General features: G+C 47.7%; 1 protein-coding gene and 1 long non-coding RNA gene across 2 annotated transcripts in view; one reads left to right on the top strand and one right to left on the bottom strand.

The window, feature by feature from the left end:
• The window catches only part of LOC141988522 (uncharacterized), a 329,702-nt gene that overhangs the window by 111,706 nt on the left and 200,367 nt on the right, over positions 1-17,629 (bottom strand). The gene's annotated exons all lie outside the window — the stretch shown is intronic.
• LOC141988615 (uncharacterized) overlaps positions 11,462-17,629 on the top strand; it is a 39,991-nt gene continuing 33,823 nt past the window's right edge. The window contains exon 1 of the long non-coding RNA XR_012639786.1: positions 11,462-11,691. This is a non-coding gene — a long non-coding RNA (uncharacterized LOC141988615). The remainder of the gene's footprint in view (positions 11,692-17,629) is intronic.

The raw sequence follows: 17,629 nt of genomic DNA on the forward strand, positions 1-17,629 counted from the left end.
GGAGAACTGGAGGTCCTGGTGATGTCAAGGAACTATGACGTGATTGGAACAACAGAGACTTGGTGGGATAACTCACATCACTGGAGTACTGTCATGGATGGTTATAAACTGTTCAGGAAGGACAGGCAGGGCAGAAAAGGTGGGGGAGTTGCACTGTATGTAAGGGAGCAGTATGACTGCTCAGAGCTCCGGTACGAAACTGCAGAAAAACCTGAGTGTCTATGGATTAAGTTTAGAAGTGTGAGCAACAAGAGTGATGTAGTGGTGGGAGTCTGCTATAGACCACCGGACCAGGGGGATGAGGTGGATGAGGCTTTCTTCCGGCACCTCACAGAAGCTACTAGATCGCACGCCCTGGTTCTCATGGATGACTTTAATTTTCCTGATATCTGCTGGGAGAGCAATACAGCGGTGCATAGACAATCCAGGAAGTTTTTGGAAAGCATAGGGGACAATTTCCTGGTGCAAGTGCTAGACGAGCCAACTGGGGGGGAGCTTTTCTTGACCTGCTGCTCACAAACAGGGAAGAATTAGTGGGGGAAGCAAAAGTGGACGGGAATCTGGGAGGCAGTGACCATGAGTTGGTTGAGTTCAGGATCCTGACACAGGGAAGAAAGGTAAGCAGCAGGATACGGACCCTGGACTTCAGGAAAGCAGACTTCGATTCCCTCAGGGAGCGGATGGGTAGGATCCCCTGGGGGACTAACATGAAGGGGAAAGGAGTACAGGAGAGCTGGCTGTATTTCAAGGAATCCCTGTTGAGGTTACAGGGACAAACCATCCCGATGAGTCGAAAGAATAGTAAATATGGCAGGTGACCAGCTTGGCTTAACGGTGAAATCCTAGCGGATCTTAAACATAAAAAAGAAGCTTACAAGAAGTGGAAGGTTGGACATATGACCAGGGAAGAGTATAAAAATATTGCTCGGGCATGTAGGAATGAAATCAGGAGAGCCAAATCGCACCTGGCGCTGCAGCTAGCAAGAGATGTCAAGAGTAACAAGAAGGGTTTCTTCAGGTATGTTGGCAACAAGAAGAAAGCCAAGGAAAGTGTGGGCCCCTTACTGAATGAGGGAGGCAACCTAGTGACAGAGGATGTGGAAAAAGCTAATGCGCTCAATGCTTTTTTTGCCTCTGTCTTCACTAACAAGGACAGCTCCCAGACTGCTGCGCTGGGCATCACAACATGGGGAGTAGATGGCCAGCCCTCTGTGGAGAAAGAGGTGGTTAGGGACTATTTAGAAAAGTTGGACGTGCACAAGTCCATGGGGCCGGACGAGTTGCATCCGAGAGTGCTAAAGGACTTGGCGAATGTGATTGCAGAGCCATTGGCCATTATCTTTGAAAACTCGTGGCAAACGGGGGAAGTCCCAGATGACTGGAAAAAGGCTAATGTAGTGCCAATCTTTAAAAAAGGGAAGAAGGAGGATCCTGGGAACTACAGACAAGTCAGCCTCACCTCAGTCCCTGGAAAAATCATGGAGCAGGTCCTCCAAGAATCAATCCTGAAGCACTTACACGAGAGGAAAGTGATCAGGAACAGTCAGCATGGATTCACCAAGGGTAGGTCATGCCTGACTAATCTAATCGCCTTCTATGATGAGATTACTGATTCTGTGGATGAAGGGAAAGCAGTGGATGTATTGTTTCTTGACTTTAGCAAAGCTTTTGACACGGTCTCCCACAGTATTCTTGTCAGCAAGTTAAAGAAGTATGGGCTTAATGAATGCACTATAAGGTGGGTAGAAAGTTGGCTTGATTGTCGGGCTCAACGGGGAGTGATCAATGGCTCCATGTCTAGTTGGCAGCCAGTGTCAAGTGGAGTGCCCCAGGGGTCGGTCCTGGGGCCTGTTTTGTTCAATATCTTCATAAATGATCTGGAGGAAGGTGTGGATTGCACTCTCAGCAAATTTGCAGATGATACTAAACTGGGAGGAGTGGTAGATACGCTGGAGGGCAGGGATAGGATACAGAGGGACCTAGACAAATTGGAGGATTGGGCCAAAAGAAATCTGATGAGGTTCAATAAGGATAAGTGCAGGGTCCTGCACTTAGGACGGAAGAACCCAATGCACCGCTACAGACTAGGGACCGAATGGCTAGGCAGCAGTTCTGCGGAAAAGTACCTAGGGATTACAGTGGACGAGAAGCTGGATATGAGTCAGCAGTGTGCCCTTGTTGCCAAGAAGGCCAATGGCATTTTGGGATGTATAAGTAGGGGCATAGAGAGCAGATCGAGGGACATGATCGTTCCCCTCTATTCGACATTGGTGAGGCCTCATCTGGAGTACTGTGTCCAGTTTTGGGCCCCACACTACAAGAAGGATGTGGATAAATTGGAGAGAGTCCAGCGAAGGGCAACAAAAATGATTAGGGGTCTGGAACACATGACCTATGAGGAGAGGCTGAGGGAACTGGGATTGTTTAGTCTGCAGAAGAGAAGAATGAGGGGGGATTTGATAGCTGCTTTCAACTACCTGAGAGGTGGTTCCAGAGAGGATGGTTCTAGACTATATTCTCAGTGGTAGAAGAGGACAGAACAAGGAGTAATGGTCTCAAGTTGCAGTGGGGGAGGTTTAGGTTGGATATTAGAAAAAACTTTTTCACTAGGAGGGTGGTGAAACACTGGAATGCGTTACCTAGGGAGGTGGTAGAATCTCCTTCCTTGGAAATTTTTAAGGTCAGGCTTGACAAAGCCCTGGCTGGGATGATTTGATTGGGGATTGGTCCTTCTTTGAGCAGGGGGTTGGACTAGATGACCTCCTGAGGTCCCTTCCAACCCTGATATTCTATGATTCTATGATTCTATGATCTAGTCCAACCCCCTGCTCAAAGCAGGACCGATCCCCAAGTAAATCATCCCAGCCAGGGCTTTGTCAAGCCTGACCTTAAAAACCTCAAAGGGAGGAGATTCCACCACCTCTCTAGGTAAAGCATTCCAGTGCTTCACCACCCTCCTAGTGAAAAAGTTTTTCCTAATATCCAACCTAAATCTCCCCCACTGCAACTTGAGACCATTACTCCTTGTTCTGTCATCTGCTACCACTGAGAACAGTCTAGAGCCATCCTCTTTGGAACCCCCTTTCAGGTAGTTGAAAGCAGCTATCAAATCCCCCCTCATTCTTCTCTTCTGAAGACTAAACATCCCCAGTTCCCTCAGCCTCTCCTCATAAGTCATGTGTTCCAGTCCCCTAATCATTTTTGTTGCCCTCTCCTGGACGCTTTCCAATTTTTCCACATCCTTCTTGTAGTGTGGAGCCCAAAACTGGACACAGTACTCCAGATGAGGCCTCACCAGTGTCGAATAGAGGGGAACGATCACGTCCCTCGATCTGCTGGCAATGCCCCTACTTATACATCCCAAAATGCCATTGGCCTTCTTGGCAACAACGGCACACTGTTGACTCATATCCAGCTTCTCATCCACTGTAACCCCTAGGTCCTTTTCTGCAGAACTGCTGCCTAGCCATTCGGTCCCTAGTCTGTAGCGGTGCATGGGATTCTTCCGTCCTAAGTGCAGGACTCTGCACTTGTCCTTGTTGAACCTCATCAGATTTCTTTTGGCCCAATCCTCCAATTTGTCTAGGTCCCTCTGTATCCTATCCCTACACTCCAGCGTATCTACCTCTCCTCCCAGTTTAGTGTCATCTGCAAACTTGCTGAGGGTGCAATCCACACCATCCTCCAGATCATTTAGGAATATATTGAACAAAACCGGCCCCAGGACCGACCCTTGGGGCACTCCACTTGATACCGGCTGCCAACTAGACATGAAGCCATTGATCACCACCCGTTGAGCCCGACAATCTAGCCGGCTTTCTATCCACCTTATATTCCATTCATCCAGCCCATACTTCTTTAACTTGCTGGCAAGAATACTGTGGGAGACAGTGTCAAAAGCTTTGCTAAAGTCAAGGAACAACACATCCACTGCTTTCCCTTCATCCACAGAACCAGTTATCTCGTCATAGAAGGCAATTAGATTAGTCAGGCATGACTTGCCCTTGGTGAATCCATGCTGACTGTTCCTGATCACTTTCCTCTCGTCTAAGTGCTTCAGAATTGATTCCTTGAGGACCTGCTCCATGATTTTTCCAGGGACTGAGGTGAGGCTGACTGGCCTGTAGTTCCCAGGATCCTCCTTCTTCCCTTTTTTAAAGATGGGCACTACATTAGCCTTTTTCCAGTCGTCCGGGACTTCCCCCGATCGCCATGAGTTTTCAAAGATAATGGCCAATGGCTCCGCAATCACATCCGCCAACTCCTTTAGCACTCTCGGATGCAATGCATCCGGCCCCATGGACTTGTGAACGTCCAGCTTTTCTAAATAGTCCCGAACCACTTCTTTCTCCACAGAGGGATGGTCACCTCCTCCCCATGCTGTGCTGCCCAGTGCGGTAGTCTGGGAGCTGACCTTGTTCATGAAGACAGAGGCAAAAAAAGCACTGAGTACATTAGTACATTAGCTTTTTCCACATCCTCTGTCACTAGGTTGCCTCCCTCATTCAGTAAGGGGCCCACACTTTCCTTGACTTTCTTCTTGCAGGTCAAGGAGCGAAGCAGGGCTCTGCTAGGCCAGGGCCATGATGGAGGAAACTCAGGGAGTGGGATGGGTTTACACTGGTGTCAGATTTACTTCTAAGTTGCGTTGCTGGATGACGGCTAACCAGCCCCTGTACTCACCCGGGAGGTGGCTGCATCCCAGTGCCGGTCAAGTGATCACTGTATAAACAGTCCCCACGCCCCATCCCAGATGTGCTTGATTCCCATTCACTCTGCGGTCCAGAGGAACAGAGAGCCATAGGGTTAACAGGGACCACAATGGCCATCTAGTCTAACCCCCCTGCCAAGATGCAAGATTTGTTGTGTCTAAACCATCTAGGACAGATGGCTGTCCAGCCTCCTTTTGAAAAACTCCAGGGAAGTAGCTTCCATGACCTCCCTAGGCAGGTCCGTTCCATTGTCCCACTGTTCCCTTCCCCTTTATTGTCTGTGGTAACTTCGTGAGTCATCCAGTCACATGTTATTTTTTGTGAGAAGATTGAAGCAAAGTAGGCATTGAGCAACTCTGCCCTCTTATTATCTTCCGTTACCAGCTCACCTTCTCCATTGAGCAGCGGGCCCACACCGTCTTTGATCTTTCTTTTTTGTCTGACATGTTTTGTCTGAACACACAGAAATGAAAAGAAAACCATGGAGGGGAGTTGGTACTTTCAGAAAAATGGGGAACTAGCGAGGCAAGCTGGCTTCTAATTTCTCTGGAACCGGCCTGTGGCGGCTGATTGCACGACAGAAGGGGAAGTGGCAAAACCACACCAAGAGCCAGGAGCCTGTTTCCCACGCAAAAATAGACAGCAGGACCCTCATTCATCTCCTCGAGCCTTCAAACCTGCACAACATGCTTTCCAGGCTGAGCATTTATACAAGGATCCCTTGCCCAGCACTGAGATGTAGCTGCCTCCGGGTGGGGCACAGAGTGTGACGTTCTTTACAGGACACCCACAACTGTGCGCCATTGTGGCATGCCTCTGTCTTAGAAGGAGGGAGCTTTATTGGAGATTAGAGTGGTTGGCAGCTTCCTGCCACCCATCTGTCCACCTCTCCAGCCTACTCCTCAAAGCTCTGCCAGTCTTTACCTTGCCTTGCCGGTAACGGTAACCCAGTTCCCGAGTTCCCCAGAGACGTTTCCTTGCAGTGTCCGGTCCCTCTCCCTGGACACTCACAGAAAAGTTTCTTTTCTGCCTCCAAAGAGACAGTGTCCACACACCAGCCTGTTAGCTTAGCTGAGGACTCTCTTCATACGTCAGTACAACAGCACGGAGATGGTTTATAGTAAAACTAAGTTAATTAACAAAGAACAGAGATTTAAGTGATACTAAGCAAGAGAAAAAGGGACAGGTCTGGCTACAAACCAAACACACTTTCAGGGCCTAAAACTTAATCTTCGTGAGTTACAATCTTTGTTTGAGTAGTTTTCTCACATGTGCCCAGTTACCAGCATCTCTAGCTCTTCCCAGGCCCAGGGTTCCAGGGGTCACAGAATCAGAGGGTGCTGTCCCCAATGTGCTGGAAACTAGAATGTCTTTTGGGTCCCCTTATACTTCCCCAAAGCCCATTGTCTCTGCCTCAAGAGCCAGGAAGATTCCCAGGAGTGCCAGACTCTGTCCATCGGTGAGCTCGCTAAGCTCTTCCCTCCATTGCTTGTTAGCTCGATTGCTTTGTTTAAATTCTATGTCAATGTATTTTCATTGTCCTCTGCCTGCCGGTGAGGCAGGTAAATCCACATTCCTTTGTCTAGGGCAGGCTCGGGGCAGGTACTTCCTCCCAAACACATTCCAAGAACATATTTCTGGCCCACATCTGTAACTCTGAACACAACCCCTATGTACATCACACAATGGATTTTTCAGCCCAGTGCATCACTAGTTTGCATCCAATACCTTACATGACACTTTAGATCCGTATTATGACAGTGTGTTGGGGGCAGTGAGTGCATCAGGCCTCGTATGAGTTACAGTATGGCGGGCCCCCTGCTAGGTGGCACCAAGGGGCTCCCAGAGTCACCCATCCTCTCTTGCAAGGCTGTAGAGGGTCAGCCACTGCCTGATCCATAGGCATTGGCTCAGAACCCTCATTCCAGGACAGGGCGTCTGCTACTATATTTTCCTTAATAGGTGCAATTTACATGACATATTCTTTAGCATCAGGCTCCACGGCAGCAGATTGTTTTAGTTCCATGACATGCCCAACACCCCCTACGAGCTTTCAGGAGTCCATGCTTTCCAGTGTACAGGCCCCCATCCAGGAAATGTGACAGATAGTCTCGTTGGTCCTGGATGTACAGCTTTGCATTTGGCCACATTAAAACACATCTGTGACTCTGGCAGACCAGCTGCCAGCTCATGCCAAGGCCCCCAGGCCTCATTGCACACTGACACATGCACAGCTGGGAACCGGTCTGGCTCACCTGTGCATTAGCATTGATACATTAGGTGTTAGATTTTGACAAATGTGTATCGTGTTTAGACTTTATGAAATGCTTGTATAAGTTGCTGCAGGCATTGATCTCACTGAAATGTCTGTACCCACGTTATGAGGTTATATTGTGGACACAGACCATGAGAAGTTCCGCCTCATGGATTTGACAGGCAGCAGCCCCATGGCTCCTGATTGGCTGCCTGTCCCATAAAAACCCAACAGGTGGTCCAGGAAGTGTCCAGACGACAGCATGGCTCTTTGGTAGCTGCTACGACTGTTCCTGTTCTATGCTCTGGAACTCTTGGCTTGACCTCGGCTTAACTTGGACTCACCAGGCTCAACAACCGCCCCCTCCAGTACGGGTCCAAGGTCTCAATGAGTATGAGGTGCACGAGATACTGGACTCAAAAATCAGACACGGCTCCTTATAGGCTGGGAGGGCTCTGGCCTGGAAGAGCAATCCTGGACGCCTGCATCCCAAGACCATGCACCCAACTTCATGGCAGCCTTCCATGATTTGGGGTCCACAGTTTGTGTTGTGGTTTTGGCACAAAATCTTCCAAACCAAGGCCTGCAGGAGGCAGCCCTAGTCAGCGTGGGAGCACAAATGTGAGACCCCCTGGGTCAAGAACCCAGACCAGTAGTGCTACCAGGCAGCTAATAGCTCCAGGTTGCCACACAGTAGTAGCTATAACCAGCTGCTTCTCCACCTCCCATGACCCGCTGTGGACACAGACCATGGCTGTTCTACCTCAAGGGTTTGACAGGCAGCAGTCCCAAGGCTTCTGATTGGCTCCCTGCTCTATATAAACCCAAGGGGCACTTCAGTCTATGTCCAGACAGCAGTGTGTGTCTTCTGTAGCAGCCATGACTGCCCCTGGCCCATGCTCTTCAACTCCTGGCTTCATTTGGACTTAGACTCAGATACTGAAACCTGACCCTCCATATTGACCCTGGCCCGGACCTGACTATGGACTCCTCGGCTACTCCTAGCCTCAGCTTTGACCCTGTTCTGACCCCTGGCCCTGACTGCTCTTGTTGGGATCCTGGTGGAGAGACCCTATACATGTCCCCAGCATGAAAGAGGGTTCACCCAGCCTGCTGTCCTGAGCAGACAGCAGAAGACCCACCAGCGTGCTCAGAGTGGTGTCACAGGCTAGCCCTTTAAGGGGAGTTATGCTCAGCCCTGGTCAGCTGCTCCTGTGCCTCCTGCACATCCAGCTCTGGGGGAGCTGAGTTAGGGAGAGGGTGGCAGGAGAGAAGAAGACTCCAGGGACAGGCCCTGGAGAAGCAGATAGCCTGGAGGCAGACTGGGAATAAGGCTCTAGCCTGGAGGAGAGCCTCCAGGCTTGGGTAGGAGCCAGGCCTCCAGGGAGACAATCTGGAGGGTCAGCACTCTGTGTGAGAGAGTGGGGTTGGTACGGTGGCCTGGGAAGGACCGCAGACCCTTGGTGCTACTGCTTAGGGCCATTATCAGTGTCCCAACCAGGGGAAGGTAGGCCACAAGGGGGCACTGCGGAGGACAACCCTGCCACAGCAGGGATGAATCCGGCTCGAATGGAGAGCTTATTAACTGCCAGAGGATCAACCCGAGGGGGAAGCCCCAGGCTGGTGAGGGCTCTTTGCTCCAGCGTTATGGAGCATCAGGGAAGCCACAACGGGGGGAAATCTCAGCGGGGGGAAATTGCAATCAGAGCTCAGTCCTGGCTGCAATGACTGCACTCCGGGCAGCAGCCCTATGAATGCCCTGACTGGGGAAGGTGCTGCAGTCAGCAGGGGGAAGCCCATGAGGGACAGTCCCTGTTGGCTTTACTGCCCAAAGATTTGGTGCTTAGGAAGAGCTGGTACAGAACGCTGCAGTGCGGGATATTGGGCGTGCATCAGACCTGTCCACTCCCTCCACCGGCTTCCCTTCAGGAGCAACTCCTGACCGACCCCTTGTGCGGACGCGCCAATTCCAGAAAAGGAGGGTCTTGTTCCTGTTGGGTTTCACCCACGTTGAAAGTGGAGCACTGCACCTTAAATTCATGCCCACCTGAATCCGGCTTAGTTTCCATACCTTGAGAATACTGAATCTGGTTCAAAGGCTTGGTCCTTAGCTTCAAGACTTGGTCCCAGGGAATCGAGAAACATCTCAAGCTTCAGGATAAAGATCAGGGTTGGCAAGTCTGCTCCTCTGGGTCTTCTTGTTCTGCCTCTGTACAGTGTCTAAAACCATGGGGATGTGGTGGCCTAGGTGCTACCGAAATACACCTAATAAATGTCCAGTACCTAACACAGAGGGGTCCTGGTCCATGGGCAGGTAGCCTACATGCTTCCGTAATTCACCCAGTAAATAATCTTCAGTGCTTAGAACAATTGGATCCTGGTCAATGACTGGGGCTCCTAGGTGCTACTGTAATACACCTAATAAACTCTATACAGTGTCCAGTGCAATGGGGGCCCATTGCGTAGGCTGGGTGAGACGTTCCTCTGGCCAGCAGAATGTGATGTAGCCTTCTCAGAGTTGGACAAAGGCTCCTGTGACTGCTCCTGTCTGGGCCTACCCAGGTTTCAAACCCCCTTTCTTATTGGACACAGATGGCTCGGGGGCAGTATTGACACAAGAACACAAAGCACCGGGGAGGGCCAGAGCTTATTACTGCCGAAGTCCAAGTTTGCCAGAGAGAAACGATGGCATCAGCCCCAGGGAGGTCCTGGCAGTGGTAAAGTCTATAGAACATTTTCAACACGGTTTGGATGGGAGGATGTTTATGATCAGGACAGAGCATGCGTCTCCGAAATGGCTCTTTAGAGTCAGGAATCCTGAGTGGCAACTTGCTGCATAGTTAGCAGCACTGCAGTGCTACGATTTTACTATCCCACGCAGGGCTGGGTGCAGGTCTAGAGGGCCTTGCTGAGATGTAAACTGCAAGCACTGCCCTAAGCAGAGAGCAAGGAATTCGTGCTCAAGGGGGATGGGTGTGATAGGAAGAAGTGGCTGTCTCCTCTTGTAGAACTGATCGATGAAATTGTTTTTAATTGTTCACTTTATTAATATAACTTCATAAGCAAAGTTTTATGAATGAAACAACATTCATTCATAAAACTGGTTACCCCAATAACTGGCTAATTGAGTTTCACCCTTTAATCCAATTGCTGCTTAAATCACTGAAACTTGCACTGTTTCAACATTGTAACTTCTGCTCACTGTTTGCCATTCCTTACACTTGTCCATATTATAACTCAAACTCCATTTAAAAATGCTCAGTCCATTATGTAAAAGCTTGCTGCAACCTTCATTTTTGCAAAACCCTGCTGTAATCCTATTAGTTTAGTTTAGATGTGTGAATGAGGTATGGATGGACGATGGAATCAACCTCCAGCCCCAGCCCGTCCTGATGAAATAAAGTGTAAACACCAACCGCTGAAGATGCAGACAACAGCCCTGACACAGCAAGAAGAGTCCACCCTAAAAAGAAAAGAACAAAGGTACAACTGAAGGAACATCAAAGCCAGGTCATGTCTGCAATTGAAGGCTGATCAATCACACCAAACCCAGAGGCAGCGTGACACAGCAAGACATATAGACTCTGGATTCAAACTAAAGCCTACAAAAAGGATGGAGATGGAAGACTTTGGAGGGTAACATTCTGCTGCCAACATGGAAGGGCATCAGTGCATGCCCAACAGAGACCCAGCTCTTCCTTGTGCCCGTCTTTCCTGGCCAGTTAGCCTCCACAAGCTACGAACCCAAGCCACAAACTCATGCTACATTCAGGACTGGTAACTATCTAGCAGCTACAGAACATTTGATGTGTGTGTGTGTATACACATAGGTATTAGATACTAGTTATTGGTCATAAATAAAATTGTGTTATAATAAACGTGACATCTTGTCTTGTCCCTGAAACGATCCTGTGTAGTTTTATCTGCATAACACTCTCTCTCCCCATAACTTGCAGAAATGAAAATGTTCCTGGCTCACCTGTTGGACCAGTGAATGGGAGGTGTGGGGGTTTGCAGGAGTGGACTCCAGAACAACAAAAAGCTTCCCAAATAGAAGACCTCAATATCAGCGTAGACTGGAAAATCATTTGGCAAACACAGCCACCGTGGAAGATAGTTTTTACTGTAGTATGGCAAAGGGATGCTGTCTGCTCACAACAGGAACACTCCCTTCTCTGATACAATATTCTGAAAGCTCAAATCTGAGTTGGTGTGAAAAACATCTTGACAGAAAGATGCTGTGTCAATATAGAAATACTTAAGACTGTATCACGGGTAATTTGCTAAATTATGTCTTTTCTGAGAGGGGAGGGTAATTTTCTGGGTTGGCTCAACCCTAATTCAAACTCCCCTTCGTTCAGGATACATGTAAGAAACAAACCATCAAGCTCCTTTATGAAACGGCTAGCGGAAACCATGGGAGCCGCTGCTCAAAATGCAGGTCACGAAAGACGAGTCGGAAACTGAGCTGTGGGCAGGCGAGGGGTCTTCTGGGTGCTCTGTGTGTTATCAGAAGGAAACAGAAGTCAGCAGGGAAATACTCAAAAAGAACAGGCGTACTTGTGGCACCTTAGAGACTAACCAATTTATTTGAGCATAAGCTTTCGTGAGCTACAGCTCACTTCATTGGATGCACGTAGTGGAAAATACAGTGGGGAGATTTTATATACACAGAGAACATGAAACAATGGCTGTTACCATACACACTGTAACAAGAGTGATCAGGTAAGGTGAGCTATTACCAGCAGGAGAGAAAAAAAAAAACCCTTTTGCAGTGATAATCAAGGTGGGCCATTTCCAGCAGTTGACAAGAACGTGTGAGGAACAGGGGGGGGGGGGGAATAAACATGGGGAAACAGTTTTACTTTGTGTAATGACACATCCACTCCCAGTCTTTATTCAAGCCTAATATAATGGTGTCCAGTTTGCAAATTAATAAGGCTGAGTAGGTGCAGAATTCTCCTGGAATGTGCTTTGGCAGGTTAAGAGCGAGCTAGCGATGCCTTTATGGCAGGTTAGATCTAAGTGAGAAAAAGAATTCAATGGCCATAGCTGACTGCTGACTGAGGCAAGATTTTGAGATTGCGAACCAGTAATGTGTATTTCTATACAGCAATCTGCCATGTTTCATTAAACTCAAATATCTTATTTGACCTAGCACTTGCATTGATTCCTGACTGGGATTTCTAGTAAGCAAATGATTAGAATGCATGTAAATATTACTAGCAGCAACAATCACTATGTGTAGGCATGGGCGGTCGGTGAACCGGGGGCTTGGGGGTGCTATCCCCTGGCCTAGCCCACCCGTTCTACTCAGGGCTCTACCCCTCCCGTGCCACCCTTCCCTGCCAGAGCCCAGAGGCCCCCCCTCCCCCCACGCACACACACAAGCCCTGAGCGCCGGGCAGGTGATGCAAGCACCGGCTCCAGCTGCCTGGCATCCCTGGCTGCAGGCTGGCCCCCACTAGCCCCAGCCCCAGAGCTCCTCTGTCACTTTTATCATCCTCTCATGGGCCTTTAGAATGCGCTCCTCACACCCCTTTCTGTCCCATCTTTCCATTTCTCTCAGCACCATGCGTTCTTTTTTTTCTGACTCAGAGGATTGGAGCACCTCTCTGAACACGTCCTTCTTGCTCCACCTTGCTTGCTTCCTTATCTGGAGTAGGTGCTCCGCCGGTGTGTAGTGGGGTCCCCTGAATGCCACATCTGCAGATGCACAAGAAACAATGCACAGAAGCATGATAGGTTTCAGAGTAGCAGCCGTGTTAGTCTGTATTCGCAAAAAGAAAAGGAGTACTTGTGGCACCGTAGAGACTAACAAATTTATTTGAGCATAAGCTTTCATGAGCTACAGCTCACTTCATTGGATGCATGTAGTGGAAAATACAGTGGGGAGATTTATATACACAGAGAACATGAAACAATGGGTGTTACCATACACACTGTAAGGAGAGTGATCAGGTAAGGTGAGCTATTACCAGCAGGAGAGCGGGGCGGGGGGGGGACTTTTTGCAATGATAATCAAGGTGGGCCATTTCCAGCAGTTGACAAGAACATGTGAGGAACAGTGGGGAGCGGGGAGGGAATAAACTTGGGGAAATAGTTTTACTTTGTGTAATGACCCATCCACTCCCAGTCTCTATTCAAGCCTAAGTTAATTGTATCCAGCTTGCAAATTAATTCCAATTCAGCAGTCTCTCATTGGAGTCTGTTTTTGAAGTTTTTTTATTGAAGTATTGCCACTTTTAGGTTTGTAATCGAGTGACCAGAGAGATTGAAGTGTTCTCCAACTGGTTTTTGAATGTTATAATTCTTGATGTCTGATTTGTGTCCATTTATTCTTTTACGTAGAGACTGTCCGGTTTGGCCAATGTACATGGCAGAGGTGCACTGCTGACACATGATGGCATATATCACATTGGTAGATGTGCAGGTGAACGAGCCTCTGATAGTGTGGCTGATGTGATTAGGCCCTATGATGGTGTCCCCTGAATAGATATGTGGAAACAGTTGGCAACGGGCTTTGTTGCAAGGATAGGTTCCTGGGTTACTGTTTTTGTTGTGTGGTGTGTGGTTGCTGGTGAGTGTTTGCTTCAGGTTGGGGGGCTGTCTGTAAGCGAGGACTGGCCTGTCTCCCAAGATTTGTGAGAGTGATGGGTCGTCCTTCAGGATAGGTTGTAGATCCTTGATGATGTGCTGGAGAGGTTTTAGTTGGGGGCTGAAGGTGATGGCTAGTGGCGTTCTGTTATTTTCTTTGTTGGGCCTGTCCTGTAGTAGGTAACTTCTGGGTACTCTTCTGGCTCTGTCAATCTGTTTCTTCACTTCATCAGGTGGGTATTGTAGTTGTAACAATGCTTATAGAGATCTTGTAGGTGTTTGTCTCTGTCTGAGGGGTTGGAGCAAATGCGGTTGTATCGTAGAGCTTGGCTGTAGACAATGGATCGTGTGGTGTGGTCTGGATGAAAGCTCGAGGCATGTAGGTAAGTATAGCAGTCAGTTGGTTTCCGGTATAGGGTGGTGTTTATGTGACCATCCCTTATTAGCACCGTAGTGTCCAGGAAGTGGATCTCTTGTGTGGACTGGTCCAGGCTGAGCTTGATGGTGGGATGGAAATTGTTGAAATCATGGTGGAATTCCCCAAGGGCTTCTTTTCCATGGGTCCAGATGATGTCATCAATGTAGCGCAAGTAGAGTAGGGGCATTAGGGGATGAGAGCTGAGGAAGCGTTGTTCTAAGTCAGCCATAAAAATGTTGGCATACTGTGGGGCCATGCAGGTACCCATAGCAGTGCCGCTGATTTGAAGGTATACATTGTCCCCAAATGTGAAATAGTTGTGGGTGAGGACAAAGTCACAAAGTTCAGCCACCAGTTTTGCCATGACATGATCGGGGATACCGTTCCTGACGGCTCGAAGTCCCACTTTGTGTGGAATGTTGGTGTAGAGGAATTCTACATCCATAGTGGCCAGGAAAGTGTTTTCAGGAAGATCACCAATGTATTGTAGTTTCCTCAGGAAGTCAGTGGTGTCTCGAAGATAGCTAGGAGTGCTGGTAGCGTAGGGCCTGAGGAGGGAGTCTACATAGCCAGACAATCCTGCTGTCAAAGTGCCAATCCATCAGTGATCTTCCTGGAAACTTATATATACAAATTTACACACACACACAGTATAATATAGTCTTGTCTGGTGAAAAAAATTTCCCTGGAACCTAACCCCCCCATTTACATTAATTCTTATGGAGAAATTTGCTTAACACCATTTTGCTTAAAGTCGCATTTTTCAGGAACATAACTACAACGTTAAGCAAGGAGTTACTGTAATATATAGATATAGATATAATATTAATACCAACAACAGCAAAAACCCTACCAAAACAAGGCACGCCACTGCACACACAATTCCTCACCTTGGATAATTGGGGGAGCAAACCCCATATGACAGATGTTAGTCACTTTGCTTGGTGCATGGCTGGAAGGCACTCAGATACTGCGGGTATGAACACGTTATATGACCAGGATTACTGCCTCCAGAGGGCTTCCCCCCCCCCGGCACCTATGGCTTATGATGGCCCTGCAGACCCCCTACCCTCAGTTTGCTCTTGGTTTTCTGCAATAATTGACTCCCAGATCTGAGGACTGATTCCACACACTCATACCCACTTTGTGGGCTCTGAGTGATGACCTCCTTTATGGAGTCCAAACCTCTTCATCAGCCCCATAAGTCCGACCCTGTTTCTCCCTGCGGCCGTGCTGACTCAGGTCAGCTTTCCCTCCCTGGGCTGGGAGAGGCCTGTGGGCAGCCCGCCTTCCCCTACTGGTATCTCGCCTGCTAGGAGAGAGGAAGCAGCATACCTGGTTGGCTGGGAGAGAGGGGAGCCTCTCTCTACAAGGATCCTGCTCCCAAGCCCTTCAACAGTGCTTGATTTGTGCTAGGGCTAAGCCCCGGCAACTCTGGGCTTTGAGAATGTCCCCAAAATAATTCCAAGAGCTGAACTTTTGGAAAAACTTCCAATCTTGGTTTAAAAATTGCCAGTGAACAGGACTCCACGATGGCCCTGGGTGAGTTGTTCCGACAGTTAATTCCCCTCCCTGTTAAAAAATGTGCACCTTATTTCCAGTCCAAATTTGTCTGTCAAGTGATTAAAAAAATTAAAAATTAATTGCACCGTTAAAGAATAATAGAATACCATTTATTGACATATTTTTGGATGTTTTTCTACATTTTCAAATATACTGATTTCAAATACAACACAGAATACAAAGTGTACACTGCTCACTTTATATTTAGTTTTGATTACAAATATTTGCACTGTAAAAAATAAAAGAAATAGTATTTTTCAATTAACCTCTAGTGCAATCTCTTTATCATGAAAGTTGAACTTACAAATGTAGAATTATGTACAAAAAATAACTGCATTCAAAAATAAAACAATGTAAAACTTTAGCACCTACAAACGCACTGAGTCCTGCTTCTTGTTCATCCAGTCTCTCAGACAAGCAAGTTTGTTTACATTTGCAGGAGATAATGCTGCCCACTTCTTGTTTACAATGTCACCTGAAAGTGAGAACAGACATTCCCATGGCACTGTTGTAACTGGCGTTGCAAGATATTTACGCACCAGATGCACTAAAGATTCATATGTCCCTTCAAGCTTCAACCACCATTCCAGAGGAAATGCGTCCATGCTGATGATGGGTTCTGCTTGATAATGATCCAAAGCAGTACAGACTAACGCATGTTCATTTTCATCATCTGAGTCAGATACCACCAGCAGAAGGTTGATTTTCTTTTTTGGTAGTTCGGGTTCCGTAGTTTCCGCATTGGAGTGTCGCTCTTTTAAGACTTCTGAAAGCAAGCTCCACACCTTGTCCCTCTCAGATTTTGGAAGGCACTTCAGATTCTTAAATCTTGGGTCGAGTGATTTCTTTAAAAATCTCACATTGGTACCTTCTTTCTGTTTTGTCAAACCTGCAGTGAAAGTGTTCTTAAAATGAACAACACGCTGGGTCATCATCCGAGAATGCTATAACATGAAACATATGGCAGAATGCAGGTAAAGAAGAGCAGGAGACATAGAATTCTCCTCCAAGTTTCAGAGTGGTAGCTGTGTTAGTCTGTATCAGCAAAAACAACGAGGAGTCCTTGTGGCACCGTAGAGACTAACACATTTATTTGGGCATAAGCTTTCGTGGGCTAAAACCCACTTATCACATGCATGGAATGGAAAATACAGTAGGCAGGTATAAATACACAGCACGTGAAAAGATGGGAGTTGCCTTACCAAGTGGGGGGGTCAGTGCTAACGAACCAATTTAATTAAGGTGGAAGTGGCCTACTCTCAACAGTTGACAAGAAGGCGTGAATACCAAGGGAGGGAAAATCACTTTTGTAGTGCTAATGACGCCAATGCAATCAAGGTAGCTCATTTCAAACAGTTGCCAAGAAGGTGTGAGTATCAGCAGAAGGAAATTACTTTTTGTAGTGACGCATCCACTCCCAGTCTTTATTCAGGCTTACTTTGATGGTGTCCAGTTTTCAAATTAATTCAAGTTCTGCCGTTTCTTGTTGGAGTCTGTTTTTGAAGTTTTTTGTTGAAGAATTGCCACTTTTAAGTCTGTTATTGAGTGTCCAGGGAGACTGAAGTGTTCTCCTACTGGTTTTTGAATGTTACTGTATAATTCTTGATGGCTGATTTGTGTCCATTTATTCTTTTGTGTAGAGACTGTCCGGTTTGGCCAATGTACATGGCAGAGGGGCATTGCTGGCACATGATGGCATAAATTACATCGGTAGATGTGCAGGTGAATGAGCCCCTCATGGCGTGGCTGATGTGGTTAGGTTCTATGATGGTGTCCCTTGAATAGGTATGCGGACAGAGTTGGCAACAGGGTTTGTTGCAGGGATTGTCTCCTGGGTTAGTGTTTTTGTTGTGTGGTGTGTAGTTGCTGGTGAGTATTTGCTTCAGGTTGGGGGGTTCTCTGTAAGCGAGGACTGACCTATCTTCCAAGGTCTGAGAGAGTGAGGGATCGTCCTTCAGGATAGGTTGTAGATCCTTGATGATGCGCTGGAGAGGTTTTAGTTGGGTGGTGTAGGTGACAGCTAGTGGCATTCTGTTACTTTCTTTGTTGAGTGTGTCCTGTAGTAAGTGACTTCTGGGTACCCTT

This window comes from Natator depressus, chromosome 6, assembly GCF_965152275.1.
Source record: "Natator depressus isolate rNatDep1 chromosome 6, rNatDep2.hap1, whole genome shotgun sequence".
Classification (NCBI taxonomy): Eukaryota; Metazoa; Chordata; order Testudines; family Cheloniidae; genus Natator; species Natator depressus.